Below are 15,772 nucleotides of genomic sequence, written 5' to 3'. Positions count from 1 at the left end.
GTTGGTAGAGCACTTGCCCGCGAAAGGCAAAGGCCCCGAGTTCGAGTCTCGGTCGGGCACACAGTTTTAATCTGCCAGGAAGTTTCATATCAGCGCACACTCCGCTGCAGAGTGAAAATCTCATTCTGGAAACATCCCCCAGGCTGTGGCTAAGCCATGACTCCGCTATATCCTTTCTTTCAGGAGTGCTAGTTCTGCAAGGTTCGCAGGAGAGCTTCTGTAAAGTTTGGAAGGTAGGAGACGAGGTACTGGCAGAAGTAAGGCTGTGAGTACCGGGCGTGAGTCGTGCTTCGGTAGCTCAGTTGGTAGAGCACTTGCCCGCGAAAGGCAAAGGTCCCGAGTTCGAGTCTCGGTCGGGCACACAGTTTTAATCTGCCAGGAAGTTTCATATCAGCGCACACTCCGCTGCAGAGTGAAAATCTCATTCTGGAAACATCCCCCAGGCTGTGGCTAAGCCATGTCTCCGCTATATCCTTTCTTTCAGGAGTGCTAGTTCTGCAAGGTTCACAGGAGAGCTTCTGTAAAGCTTGGAAGGTAGGAGACGAGGTACTGGCAGAAGTAAGGCTGTGAGTACCGGGCGTGAGTCGTGCTTCGGTAGCTCAGTTGGTAGAGCACTTGCCCGCGAAAGGCAAAGGTCCCGAGTTCGAGTCTCGGTCGGGCACACAGTTTTAATCTGCCAGGAAGTTTCATATCAGCGCACACTCCGCTGCAGAGTGAAAATCTCATTCTGGAAACATCCCCCAGGCTGTGGCTAAGCCATGTCTCCGCTATATCCTTTCTTTCAGGAGTGCTAGTTCTGCAAGGTTCGCAGGAGAGCTTCTGTAAAGTTTGGAAGGTAGGAGACGAGGTACTGGCAGAAGTAAGGCTGTGAGTACTGGGCGTGAGTCGTGCTTCGGTAGCTCAGTTGGTAGAGCACTTGCCCGCGAAAGGCAAAGGTCCCGAGTTCGAGTCTCGGTCGGGCACACAGTTTTAATCTGCCAGGAAGTTTCATATCAGCGCACACTCCGCTGCAGAGTGAAAATCTCATTCTGGAAACATCCCCCAGGCTGTGGCTAAGCCATGTCTCCGCTATATCCTTTCTTTCAGGAGTGCTAGTTCTGCAAGGTTCGCAGGAGAGCTTCTGTAAAGTTTGGAAGGTAGGAGACGAGGTACTGGCAGAAGTAAGGCTGTGAGTACCGGGCGTGAGTCGTGCTTCGGTAGCTCAGTTGGTAGAGCACTTGCCCGTGAAAGGCAAAGGTCCCGAGTTCGAGCCTCGGTCGGGCACACAGTTTTAATCTGCCAGGAAGTTTCATATCAGCGCACACTCCGCGGCAGAGTGAAAATCTCATTCTGGAAACATCCCCCAGGCTGTGGCTAAGCCATGTCTCCGCTATATCCTTTCTTTCAGGAGTGCTAGTTCTGCAAGGTTCGCAGGAGAGCTTCTGTAAAGTTTGGACGGTAGGAGACGAGGTACTGGCAGAAGTAAGGCTGTGAGTACCGCGCGTGAGTCGTGCTTCGGTAGCTCAGTTGGTAGAGCACTTGCCCGCGAAAGGCAAAGGTCCCGAGTTCGAGTCTCGGTTGGGCACAAAGTTTTAATCTGCCAGGAAGTTTCATATCAGCGCACACTCCGCGGAAGAGTGAAAAACTCATTCTGGAAACATCCCCCAGGCTGTGGCTAAGCCATGTCTCCGCTATATCCTTTCTTTCAGGAGTGCTAGTTCTGCAAGGTTCGCAGGAGAGCTTCTGTAAAGTTTGGAAGGTAGGTGACGAGGTACTGGCAGAAGTAAGGCTGTGAGTACCGGGCGTGAGTCGTGCTTCGGTAGCTCAGTTGGTAGAGCACTTGCCCGCAAAAGGCAAAGGCCCCGAGTTCGAGTCTCGGTCGGGCACACAGTTTTAATCTGCCAGGAAGTTTCATATCAGCGCACACTCCGCTGCAGAGTGAAAATCTCATTCTGGAAACATCCCCCAGGCTGTGGCTAAGCCATGTCTCCGCTATATCCTTTCTTTCAGGAGTGCTAGTTCTGCAAGGCTCGCAGGAGAGCTTCTGTAAAGTTTGGAAGGTAGGAGACGAGGTACTGGCAGAAGTAAGGCTGTGAGTACCGGGCGTGAGTCGTGCTTCGGTAGCTCAGTTGGTAGAGCACTTGCCCGCGAAAGGCAAAGGTCCCGAGTTCGAGTCTCGGTCGGGCACACAGTTTTAATCTGCCAGGAAGTTTCATATCAGCGCACACTCCGCTGCAGAGTGAAAATCTCATTCTGGAAACATCCCCCAGGCTGTGGCTAAGCCATGTCTCCGCTATATCCTTTCTTTCAGGAGTGCTAGTTCTGCAAGGTTCGCAGGAGAGCTTCTGTAAAGTTTGGAAGGTAGGAGACGAGGTACTGGCAGAAGTAAGGCTGTGAGTACCGGGCGTGAGTCGTGCTTCGGTAGCTCAGTTGGTAGAGCACTTGCCCGCGAAAGGCAAAGGTCCCGAGTTCGAGTCTCGGTCGGGCACACAGTTTTAATCTGCCAGGAAGTTTCATATCAGCGCACACTCCGCTGCAGAGTGAAAATCTCATTCTGGAAACATCCCCCAGGCTGTGGCTAAGCCATGTCTCCGCTATATCCTTTCTTTCAGGAGTGCTAGTTCTGCAAGGTTCGCAGGAGAGCTTCTGTAAAGTTTGGAAGGTAGGAGACGAGGTACTGGCAGAAGTAAGGCTGTGAGTACTGGGCGTGAGTCGTGCTTCGGTAGCTCAGTTGGTAGAGCACTTGCCCGCGAAAGGCAAAGGTCCCGAGTTCGAGTCTCGGTCGGGCACACAGTTTTAATCTGCCAGGAAGTTTCATATCAGCGCACACTCCGCTGCAGAGTGAAAATCTCATTCTGGAAACATCCCCCAGGCTGTGGCTAAGCCATGTCTCCGCTATATCCTTTCTTTCAGGAGTGCTAGTTCTGCAAGTTTCGCAGGAGAGCTTCTGTAAAGTTTGGAAGGTAGGAGACGAGGTACTGGCAGAAGTAAGGCTGTGAGTACCGGGCGTGAGTCGTGCTTCGGTAGCTCAGTTGGTAGAGCACTTGCCCACGAAAGGCAAAGGTCCCGAGTTCGAGCCTCGGTCGGGCACACAGTTTTAATCTGCCAGGAAGTTTCATATCAGCGCACACTCCGCGGCAGAGTGAAAAACTCATTCTGGAAACATCCCCCAGGCTGTGGCTAAGCCATGTCTCCGCTATATCCTTTCTTTCAGGAGTGCTAGTTCTGCAAGGTTCGCAGGAGAGCTTCTGTAAAGTTTGGAAGGTAGGAGACGAGGTACTGGCAGAAGTAAGGCTGTGAGTACTGGGCGTGAGTCGTGCTTCGGTAGCTCAGTTGGTAGAGCACTTGCCCGCGAAAGGCAAAGGTCCCGAGTTCGAGTCTCGGTCGGGCACACAGATTTAATCTGCCAGGAAGTTTCATATCAGCGCACACTCCGCTGCAGAGTGATAATCTCATTCTGGAAACATCCCCCAGGCTGTGGCTAAGCCATGTCTCCGCTATATCCTTTCTTTCAGGAGTGCTAGTTCTGCAAGGTTCGCAGGAGAGCTTCTGTAAAGTTTGGAAGGTAGGAGACGAGGTACTGGCAGAAGTAAGGCTGTGAGTACCGGGCGTGAGTCGTGCTTCGGTAGCTCAGTTGGTAGAGCACTTGCCCGCGAAAGGCAAAGGTCCCGAGTTCGAGCCTCGGTCGGGCACACAGTTTTAATCTGCCAGGAAGTTTCATATCAGCGCACACTCCGCTGCAGAGTGAAAATCTCATTCTGGAAACATCCCCCAGGCTGTGGCTAAGCCATGTCTCCGCTATATCCTTTCTTTCAGGAGTGCTAGTTCTGCAAGGTTCGCAGGAGAGCTTCTGTAAAGTTTGGAAGGTAGGAGACGAGGTACTGGCAGAAGTAAGGCTGTGAGTACCGGGCGTGAGTCGTGCTTCGGTAGCTCAGTTGGTAGAGCACTTGCCCGCGAAAGGCAAAGGTCCCGAGTTCGAGTCTCGGTCGGGCACACAGTTTTAATCTGCCAGGAAGTTTCATATCAGCGCACACTCCGCTGCAGAGTGAAAATCTCATTCTGGAATCATCCCCCAGGCTGTGGCTAAGCCATGTCTCCGCTATATCCTTTCTTTCAGGAGTGCTAGTTCTGCAAGGTTCGCAGGAGAGCTTCTGTAAAGTTTGGAAGGTAGGAGACGAGGTACTGGCAGAAGTAAGGCTGTGAGTACCGGGCGTGAGTCGTGCTTCGGTAGCTCAGTTGGTAGAGCACTTGCCCGCGAAAGGCAAAGGTCCCGAGTTCGAGTCTCGGTCGGGCACACAGTTTTAATCTGCCAGGAAGTTTCATATCAGCGCACACTCCGCTGCAGAGTGAAAATCTCATTCTGGAAACATCCCCCAGGCTGTGGCTAAGCCATGTCTCCGCTATATCCTTTCTTTCAGGAGTGCTAGTTCTGCAAGGTTCGCAGGAGAGCTTCTGTAAAGCTTGGAAGGTAGGAGACGAGGTACTGGCAGAAGTAAGGCTGTGAGTACCGGGCGTGAGTCGTGCTTCGGTAGCTCAGTTGGTAGAGCACTTGCCCGCGAAAGGCAAAGGTCCCGAGTTCGAGTCTCGGTCGGGCACACAGTTTTAATCTGCCAGGAAGTTTCATATCAGCGCACACTCCGCTGCAGAGTGAAAATCTCATTCTGGAAACATCCCCCAGGCTGTGGCTAAGCCATGTCTCCGCTATATCCTTTCTTTCAGGAGTGCTAGTTCTGCAAGGTTCGCAGGAGAGCTTCTGTAAAGTTTGGAAGGTAGGAGACGAGGTACTGGCAGAAGTAAGGCTGTGAGTACCGGGCGTGAGTCGTGCTTCGGTAGCTCAGTTGGTAGAGCACTTGCCCGCGAAAGGCAAAGGTCCCGAGTTCGAGTCTCGGTCGGGCACACAGTTTTAATCTGCCAGGAAGTTTCATATCAGCGCACACTCCGCTGCAGAGTGAAAATCTCATTCTGGAAACAGTCTCTTAATCGGAAGGCAACCCAACCGGCAGACAGCCGACGAACCAACCAACTACCTGATTTCGGTAACCAGAGCAAAGGCACTACAACCAAAATGCCAGCGAGGCGAAGAGACCAGTATCAACCTTCTTCAGATATTGGTGTGTTAATAAGCCAAGGCGCAATAACTACTGACATAGATGAACAAAGCAACGGCTTTGGAACTACACGCCGTGGCGTACACCATCAACACGGCAAGAAAACACTCACTCGATGCTCTGTCGGAGCCGAGCAACTGGCTACTGCAGTAAGCAGACAGCATTTAAAGCATTGCTCAGTCGAACTGACACAGGGTACGCAGTGTTCTACGAAACACTGCCACAAGAAGCTCGAACACTCGTAAAACGAATCACTGGTGAACAAGTAGAACAAACCACTCGCTGACACACACACCAAACCGAAAGACGGTCGGTGATGAAACACACGTCGTCTGACCAGGCGACCGACCAACAACCAACCGAGGTCGTTGCCACTCAAACCATGTGTGTCAGCAACGGTCGGGCGAGTCTCGACTATCCGGAGCTCACTGCTGCTCCAACCCGATTCAACGCGATTTCCCTCCGGAACTGGGAGAGGAGGTGAGCTGGACACATTGGCTCGGACCCAATCATGCAGAGGTAACTCTTGACCACTGGCCACGACTTCTCCGCACAAGAAGGAACCGAGCCACGTCCAGCAAGATGACCCAGTGACATGGCCCAGAATCGGTCAAAAGACCAAACACAGGTCGCCCAAAGAGGCGACCAACTGACCGACCGACCAACGGCCGATCCCTCTACCATCTCCGTCGGTCGGACAGTTTATCCAGCGTCGCGAGCGGTCGGCGAGTTCCGGCTGTCCGCGCCTCCCTGTAACACCACAGCTCTTATGCTGTATTGTTTTTGCCTTATTTAATGTTACATTATTGATCTTCTCTAAATGTGTTTGAATCGATAACATAAAATTGTGCACTCTTTTCTTTGTCAAACCTTTGATGTCGTGATTTGATTCTATGCAAAGTAGTGTATCCGTAATTTAAAATTCTTTGTCCCATTTGGAGGGAACAAAACTTACTGTATATAATTGTAATTTTGTGTGAATAATTTTTTGTAGAAATGTCAATATGTGCAAATGTTCTGTCTTATTTAATGTATTTGGTTGCTGTTATGTAAATTGGTGATCCTCACTTAGGGTTCTTAGTTAGTTTGTATGTAAATGGTGTAGTGGTTCCCCTCAGGAACGGAACTGTGTAGCGCGCCCAAATTGTGGTTGGCATAGGTGGAAAAGGTGGAACTGATAGCCAGTTGGGGACAAGCTACGAGTCAGAGACGAGCTACCAGTTGGGGACAAGCTACGAGTCGGGGACGAGCCAGCAGTCGGGGACGAGCTACGAGTCGGGGACTGCCCAGCAACCGAGGCATATTGTGATGGTTCCGAGGGAGGCTTTTTCTGCTACTTTCAAATGCCTCAGATGGATGGATAAACAGCTGGAACTATTCTGGAGTTTGTATCTATCATCGCCACCAAGAAATGACTGAGTCCAGCAATTCTGCCTACAATTCCACCTACCTGCATGCAGTTGCCACCACATTGCGCAATCATTGCAACGTAATACTATAATGATGTACAGTGAAGGACCAGCTTAATGGGCGTGCTAATGTGCTGAAATATAAGGTAATCTGTATCTCAATTTATGTACCTACCTTGATTTTTCTCCTCATCATAACACCTCTCAGGTTCCTCTCCGTTTGGGCTAAAGTGATATCCGAGTGTCCTTTCTAAAAGAAATTAAAGCCTAGAGTTTTGCTAATTAATGCCTCTTGAACTTAGTAAAAAGAAAGTTAAAGTTAATGTGCCAATAGAGTGAGTTAAAGTAAATGTTATTTGCTCAAAATAATTTTCCTATTAAAACTGCTATTTAAAGTGCTGTTGCTAACTTCAATATTAAAAGTTCTGAAGACTGAGGCTTATAAGGCAAATGATCACATTATTGTCTGTAGTAAATTTTAAAAGGTGAGTCAGTTTCTTGCAATTTTGTCAACAGTGTGTTTCGCTGTAGTAAAAGTGGGAAACTGCAATAGTAGAAAACTACATGTTCATGATTGCTAAGTGTTTGTGTATCTTGTGTATTAGAAGTGCATGTTAATAGTAATGTTATAAAGACCATTCACTTTATGTAAGCCTGAAAGTAATAGTGTGTTTCGGTACATGTTATAATTTTGCAAATAGTTTGTGCTGCTCTAACTGTTAGCTTCAATATTAAAACATATGTGTGTGTCAGAGTTCATTGCACTCGCGTGTGGCTAAGTCTAGGTTGTGTTTGTCCGTTATAGTTACTTATACCTACTTTCTTAAACGAGAACGTTAATCTTTCTCTTGCCTAATTAGGCTGGCGACCGTTTCCCTTATTCTATAAACAGTATAGCTAGGCAAAATTTTGTTTGTTACTATTCAAATATTTACGTAATTCTGACTTTCATTTCCGATAAGCCACCTCCGTTAGGAACAACACGGTCAAACTAGCAAAATTCCTCTCAGAGGGTACCACTGCTCTGTTGCTTTATACCATAATTGCTATAACAAAATAATTTTGTTTTGCAAACTGCCTGCAGCTTCGAGGTTATGGTATAACAGTAGCAGTTAGGAGTGTTATATCCCCAGCGCTCCGTCCCGGGCTGCTGCTGCGTCCCGACTGCACTTTTGCCGCGTTCCAACTCTTCCTGGCCCGATCTCACCTCCCGACACACCACTACGGGGAAGTAATATCCGTCCAGCAAAGAAAATACAGCAAGGCCAACATCGATACGCGCTGCTGCTGCTACTCACGGGAAGGCAAGACAGTAATTCAGTGACACCAGCAACTGAAATTTATAATGACGAGGCGGCCGCACGGTAAAACAAGTTGTTACGTAGTACACTCCTGGAAATTGAAATAAGAACACCGTGAATTCATTGTCCCAGGAAGGGGAAACTTTATTGACACATTCCTGGGGTCAGATACATCACATGATCACACTGACAGAACCACAGGCACATAGACACAGGCAACAGAGCATGCACAATGTCGGCACTAGTACAGTGTATATCCACCTTTCGCAGCAATTCAGGCTGCTATTCTCCCATGGAGACGATCGTAGAGTAGCTGCATGTAGTCCTGTGGAACGGCTTGCCATGCCATTTCCACCTGGCGCCTCAGTTGGACCAGCGTTCGTGCTGGACGTGCAGACCGCGTGAGACGACGCTTCATCCAGTCCCAAACATGCTCAATGGGGGACAGATCCGGAGATCTTGCTGGCCAGGGTAGTTGACTTACACCTTCTAGAGCACGTTGGGTGGCACGGGATACATGCGGACGTGCATTGTCCTGTTGGAACAGCAAGTTCCCTTGCCGGTCTAGGAATGGTAGAACGATGGGTTCGATGACGGTTTGGATGTACCGTGCACTATTCAGTGTCCCCTCGGCGATCACCAGTGGTGTACGGCCAGTGTAGGAGATCGCTCCCCACACCATGATGCGGGGTGTTGGCCCTGTGTGCCTCGGTCGTATGCAGTCCTGATTGTGGCGCTCACCTGCACGGCGCCAAACACGCATACGACCATCATTGGCACCAAGGCAGAAGCGACTCTCATCGCTGAAGACGACACGTCTCCATTCGTCCCTCCATTCACGCCTGTCGCGACACCACTGGAGGCGGGCTGCACGATGTTGGGGCGTGAGCGGAAGACGGCCTAACGGTGTGCGGGACCGTAGCCCAGCTTCATGGAGACGGTTGCGAATGGTCCTCGCCGATACCCCAGGAGCAACAGTGTCCCTAATTTGCTGGGAAGTGGCGGTGCGGTCCCCTACGGCACTGCGTAGGATCCTACGGTCTTGGCGTGCATCCGTGCGTCGCTGCGGTCCGGTCCCAGGTCGACGGGCACGTGCACCTTCCGCCGACCACTGGCGACAACATCGATGTACTGTGGAGACCTCACGCCCCACGTGTTGAGCAATTCGGCGGTACGTCCACCCGGCCTCCCGCATGCCCACTATACGCCCTCGCTCAAAGTCCGTCAACTGCACATACGGTTCACGTCCACGCTGTCGCGGCATGCTACCAGTGTTAAAGACTGCGATGGAGCTCCGTATGCCACGGCAAACTGGCTGACACTGACGGCGGCGGTGCACAAATGCTGCGCAGCTAGCGCCATTCGACGGCCAACACCGCGGTTCCTGGTGTGTCCGCTGTGCCGTGCGTGTGATCATTGGTCGTACAGCCCTCTCGCAGTGTCCGGAGCAAGTATGGTGGGTCTGACACACCGGTGTCAATGTGTTCTTTTTTCCATTTCCAGGAATGTAGATGGCACGAAAATGAGCCACGCACGGCTCAAGAAATATGCGTAGCATACAGGCAAATATGATGTAGTTCAATAGACTATATCACTAATGATGATTATATATTTTTGTTTCGTCAGGCTGGGGACCCAGGCAAAAACCAAAATCGTAATTTCATGTTCTGACCTTTCAAAATATAAGGAAAACCTTACAAAATGAAATAGTTTTATATGGATGCACGCTGCAATAGTAAAAAAAAGGGGGCGGAATGCTAGATACCTGAGTAACTTGTAGCCTTGAACCTTGTAACTAAAGGGAGACGGCCGGAGTGGCCGAGCGGTTGTAGGCGCTACAGTCTGGAACCGCGCGACCGCTTCAGTCGCCGGTTCGAATGCTGCCTCGGGCATGGATGTGTGTGATGTCATTAGGTTAGTTAGGTTTAAGTCGTTCCAAGTTCTAGAGGACTGATGACCTCAGAGGTTAAGTCCCATAGTGCTCAGAGCCATTTGAACCATTTGAACTAAAGGGAAAAATATCAATACATCTAGAATTACTTGTAAAAAAAAGGTGTCTGAATGCTAGATACGGAAGTAACATGTAACCTTACAGCTAAAGCGAAAAATATCAGTATATCTACAACTACTTTGTTAATAACAGTGTAAAGTCAAGTGGTTGTCACAGGATTAATTAAAATGAAGACTGGAGCCAGGTTAATGTAAGATTAATAGATGTTAACAGGTACGGACTAGACTGTTAGTAAGATTATAAGATAATCGTCAGAGTTATTTGTGTGTTTTTAAACCTGGAATTCTTTATTTAAATGGTTCGTTTGTATTTGTTATATGTCGTGTGAGAGCGCAGTAAGACGACTCCAGTAGCATCTTCGGCGCAGCCGCCAAGCATAGAGCTAACCGCTGTTGTCCACTAGGTGAAGGCCATCGCGCGGTAGAAGATCTTGTCGGTGTGTGTTATTGCCATGGAGGTAAAAAAAAGATGGGAGGTGGCACTACAGACTGACGCTGTAGTTGTTTTGAAACCAGAATGGGCAGGGGCAGCCGCCATTTTAAGTAAACTAAAACTGTTTACGATTGCTTCTTCTCTGTTATTTCTGTCGTACGCGTGCAACAGCTGTTTTAAATACCAAAAATATACAGCTTACATGAATATCGTCGTGTGAGGAAAGCTAGTTCGAATGTTTTTCTCTTCTTGAATGCGCATTTGCTCCAGCAATGCTACACATTTGGCCTCGTTAACGTAACTTGTTTTCTGATGCTATACTTCCGATAAACAGAACCACAAAGAAGTGAAGTGAAGAGTTCGCTTTCGTAATCAATTTAATTTCATTTCTACTGTTTTTGATGGATAGCAAATGAAAATGGAATTCCGAAACCAGTGATTGTTTGCTTACTGGTATCGGCCCTCCTTCTTGTTCGTTGCATTTTAAACTTTGAACTCGATTGCGCAAAGTTTTTAGTATTCACATTCGCAGGAAACTTACCTACAGGTTCTTTGCTAGTCTATAAATGTAGGCCCATGCAGTGGGAACACATGCAAGGCATGCTATCGTATCTTGTGCATGTCAACAAAGGGAATCATTACTGAAATGTCAAAGAAACAGAACAGCAAAGAAGTATACCTCCACGACCGATAGAGTTCTTATTTTATTAGACTGTCAGCACATTGGTCTCACTGTAGTTTACCCATCTTCTCACTTTTAAATCTTACCTATGATGCGTTATTCATTGCGTGGCTAGAAAGAGCAACTTACAGGATAAAAAAGATATAATTTTTCAAACATCTTCCAGCACTGTGGAATGCTTGAAATGTGACGAAGGGAATGGTCTCAAACGCCTAAGACCCCTTAAAATGGGTATTTACCTTAATATGAATGTGATAAACATTTTAGTAAAGATAGCCTAACCTCTATTAGATTTAGGCCTGTCTTTCCAAGCAGCCTATTTGCTTTCTTTCCCGGAATATTTCTCGGCATTAACTCTGTCAGTTTTTCAGGAGGATGTACGTCTACTGTGACCATCTGTTTTTTTGGATTAGAATTTCATTTTGAGGTGTTCAGAGTTTTTTAGTCTATTTCATACTTTGTGATACTCGTATATCAAAAATTAATCGTTTAGTTGGTTTCATGTTCCACGTATCACTTGCACGTTAAATAGTAATTTTGTGGAACGAGTCATTTTATATTAACAACTTTTTTCTAATGATGCCTCCTTGCTGATAATTTATTAGTTTTTTGTTTTTTAATTGAAGACAGACAGATGTTAGTCAGAAATTCCTACCCAAAACCATTTACATATTACAATAATAGATAGCCTTTTGTGGAATAAAAGAGGTTGTAAAAAAGAAATACACTCCTGGAAATGGAAAAAAGAACACATTGACACCGGTGTGTCAGACCCACCATACTTGCTCCGGACACTGCGAGAGGGCTGTACAAGCAATGATCACACGCACGGCACAGCGGACACACCAGGAACCACGGTGTTGGCCGTCGAATGGCGCTAGCTGCGCAGCATTTGTGCACCGCCACCGTCAGTGTCAGCCAGTTTGCCGTGGCATACGGAGCTCCATCGCAGTCTTTAACACTGGTAGCATGCCGCGACGGCGTGGACGTGAACCGTATGTGCAGTTGACGGACTTTGAGCGAGGGCGTATAGTGGGCATGCGGGAGGCCGGGTGGACGTACCGCCGAATTGCTCAACACGTGGGGCGTGAGGTCTCCACAGTACATCGATGTTGTCGCCAGTGGTCGGCGGAAGGTGCACGTGCCCGTCGACCTGGGACCGGACCGCAGCGACGCACGGATGCACGCCAAGACCGTAGGATCCTACGCAGTGCCGTAGGGGACCGCACCGCCACTTCCCAGCAAATTAGGGACACTGTTGCTCCTGGAGTATCGGCGAGGACCATTCGCAACCGTCTCCATGAAGCTGGGCTACGGTCCCGTACACCGTTAGACCGTCTTCCGCTCACGCCCCGACATCGTGCAGCCCGCCTCCAGTGGTGTCGCGACAGGCGTGAATGGAGGGACGAATGGAGACGTGTCGTCTTCAGCGATGAGAGTCGCTTCTGCGTGGTGCCAATGATGGTCGTATGCGTGTTTGGCGCCGTGCAGGTGAGCGCTACAATCAGGACTGCATACGACCGAGGCACACAGGGCCAACACCCGGCATCATGGTGTGGGGAGCGATCTCCTACACTGGCCGTACACCACTGGTGATCGTCGAGGGGACACTGAATAGTGCACGGTACATCCAAACCGTCATCGAACCCATCGTTCTACCATTCCTAGACCGGCAAGGGAACTTGCTGTTCCAACAGGACAATGCACGTCCGCATGTATCCCGTGCCACCCAACGTGCTCTAGAAGGTGTAAGTCAACTACCCTGGCCAGCAAGATCTCCGGATCTGTCCCCCATTGAGCATGTTTGGGACTGGATGAAGCGTCGTCTCACGCGGTCTGCACGTCCAGCACGAACGCTGGTCCAACTGAGGCGCCAGGTGGAAATGGCATGGCAAGCCGTTCCACAGGACTACATCCAGCATCTCTACGATCGTCTCCATGGGAGAATAGCAGCCTGCATTGCTGCGAAAGGTGGATATACACTGTACTAGTGCCGACATTGTGCATGCTCTGTTGCCTGTGTCTATGTGCCTGTGGTTCTGTCAGTGTGATCATGTGATGTATCTGACCCCAGGAATGTGTCAATAAAGTTTCCCCTTCCTGGGACAATGAATTCACGGTGTTCTTATTTCAATTTCCAGGAGTGTATTTTCAGTATGGTTTCAAATTTTACTTTCCTGTTTGTCCGGAATTTTATATCACTGTGTAAGTTATCAAAACTTACGGTTGCAGCATTGTGAAAACTCTCTTTGGGATACAGATGCGTAATTAATGTCATTTTTTTCTTCTGGTATTGTAACTACGTACACCCTCGTTCCTTTCGAAGTGCAGTGGCTTATTTACAACAAACTTCGTGTGGGAGTAACTGTACTGTGAATCGGATAGATTGTTACTTACACACTGAGCAGCAGGCAGGCATGAGGGAAAGCGTGTTAATATAAGTTTTCTACCAAATCCTTACTCAGTATGGAAACGCACCGTACCCTCCTCCCCCCCCCCCCCCACACACACACACATTCATGCAATCATACACACAGAACTCACACACACATGACCGCAGTCTCCGGCTATTCAAGCCAGAATCTTTTTTTTAACGGAGGAGATATCTGAACGATGAATAATTACGGGTGAGAGGAATCTATGGCATGAGACGCTGCACGAATTAAAAGTGCAGTCACGTAGCCATCTATTGTTTGGGGATAAACCGTTGATACAGTGTGGCCCGGATGTCTGAGCGTTTGCGGTATGGAAGGCAATTAAAAACACAGGAAAGAAGAAAAGTAAACAGCACAACCATAATTAATATACATAAAATAAAATTTTGCTTGAACGGTTCCAATTACTAATCAAATTTGATTCCTTTAGACTTGAGATTACTAACGGATCGGTTACGACACTCATAAGCGACGCAAGGCGACAGTTTTGATGAAACATCTATGTCTCTAAACAATCAAAGCACCTGTTGCTATCTGGGATACGACCGCAAAAATCGATAAATATCCGGAACGCCCGAAACTGGGGACTGGCATGTCACAGGGACGTCACATGAAAGTATCTGCATGCTGAACCATCGAGTTACAAATGCGATGAACCTAATGTTTTGGGCTATGTAAGATGGCGAACGTCTGTTGCAAGTTTGTGGCGTAATGGTAGTTCCCTTCTTGTGTTTCTTCTGTGGTTATCGCTCCCTGATTAAAATTTAAAAAATGTATTTTTATATTTACTTATTTATGTATTTGGCCTCCGGTAGCTAACAGCTATTGAGCCGACTGAACGTTAAGTGAAAGAAATGTAGAACAACCATACATTGATGCTACAGCAGCGAAACAAATATAACAATACTAACGATTAAACCACAAGTTAATACATAAAAGAAAATATAGGAGCACTAGAAATACAACTGTTCAGAGCCTAATAAAATGTACAACAAAAAAAAAACGGACGATTATTGTTGTAAACGAAAATGTAATGGTAGTTGGTTCTGTTGTTGTTCTTGTCTTGACGACTTAAGATCAACATCGGACATTATTGTAATAACGACGTTCACATAAAACACGTACTCCAAAGTTAGATGTGACTGATTTATCTGCCAAGAACTCTAAACTGAACATTTATTTGGAAGAAAGTTATTTGCTTTTGAATCGGATTTTAGTAGAAGAAGACTGATCTTCTTCGAGACTGAGTTTTGCTGAAATAACTACGATTATAGCAATTCTAAGTGAATCAGTTATCGATATTTAAAGGCAAGAGAAAAGACAGTATCCCAAATGTCAACTTTCGAGGAGTCACGAACGTTTATAAAACTAACATTAGGCCTCTCTGTACTTCCAAGCTTGTATGAAGTTAATTTAACCAACTGACTGAAGTAATTCGAATTTTTTGTGGTGCTTCCTCTGGAAAAGAAGTCTGAAGCGGTCAACCCTAGATATCATGCGAACATGATTAAAAGTTTTCGTCAACTCGGTGCTAAGTACGACGTCTGCTTGTGATGTCCTTCTATGTAATAACGTCCAATAAGGTGAATGTGGACCCGCAACCGATGGACTGAAGATTATTGCACAGCATATCTTCCAACGCTGTCTAGCTCTCCGCCCAAATAGTTTCCAGGCTCTTGTAAACGGCTGCGGTATCAAAAAATAGCGCAACACTTCCAAACATTTCGGCATACAAGGTTAAATTTAACAAGCCAACTGTATTTTTTTTATGGCAAAATGGAGGCTTTCACGATCGGATGACACTGGCGCAGGGTGTATAAGGTCGTCGTCCACGTGGCTCTTCGGTTTCTAAAGTTTCATCCTGAACTGCGATGGATGTCTTCAGAGGTGTTGCTCCTCCGTTGAGTCTTGGCGACTGAAGGATCTTTCGCAAGGATTAACTCAGGCCACGCCCCATTTTCTACAGTATATTTGCTCTCAGATGTCCGACCCGTCAGTAGGCATGATTCAAAGAAGAAGAAGAAACGGCTCTGAAGATACAAAATTTTGAGAAACACAGTTGCGAACACAATTAATTTGTGACCTAGGTTTCGGTGTCACAACGGACACCGTCTTCGGACAAAATTAAAACTACATGTTAGAGCATAACGTACCAAAAAAGTACGAAAGCTGCGGTTATACCAGACAGCGTCAGACAGTCAGAATTAAAATAAAATGCAACAGAGGTGCAAGACACTAGGAGCTGCCATGTGTCCTCTGCTACAGTCAACACAAAAGTGAGGGCTGCGTTTTTCAAAATGTTGTTTTATTCCACAGTCGCAGGTTGACATCCATGTTAAAAACCTCAAGGCTCTGAACATGTCCAGCACAGTTCTGGACCAAGACTTTCGTGGATCACGACCTTATACACGGAAA

General features: G+C 47.6%; 2 non-coding genes across 2 annotated transcripts; both read left to right on the top strand.

Moving 5' to 3' along the window:
• The first annotated feature begins 1,189 nt into the window (after window positions 1-1,189).
• On the top strand, window positions 1,190-1,264 carry Trnas-uga (transfer RNA serine (anticodon UGA)). Its single transcript has one exon. It is a non-coding gene; the product is annotated as a tRNA-Ser (tRNA).
• A 527-nt stretch (window positions 1,265-1,791) lies between these two features.
• Window positions 1,792-1,866, top strand: Trnal-caa (transfer RNA leucine (anticodon CAA)). The gene has a single exon. It is a non-coding gene; the product is annotated as a tRNA-Leu (tRNA).
• The last annotated feature ends 13,906 nt before the right edge of the window (window positions 1,867-15,772 follow it).

This window comes from Schistocerca cancellata, unplaced genomic scaffold (genome assembly GCF_023864275.1).
Source record: "Schistocerca cancellata isolate TAMUIC-IGC-003103 unplaced genomic scaffold, iqSchCanc2.1 HiC_scaffold_754, whole genome shotgun sequence".
Lineage (NCBI taxonomy): Eukaryota > Metazoa > Arthropoda > Insecta > Orthoptera > Acrididae > Schistocerca > Schistocerca cancellata.
Note: the sequence above shows the minus strand (reverse complement) of the source record. Positions and strands in the feature narration are given on the sequence as shown.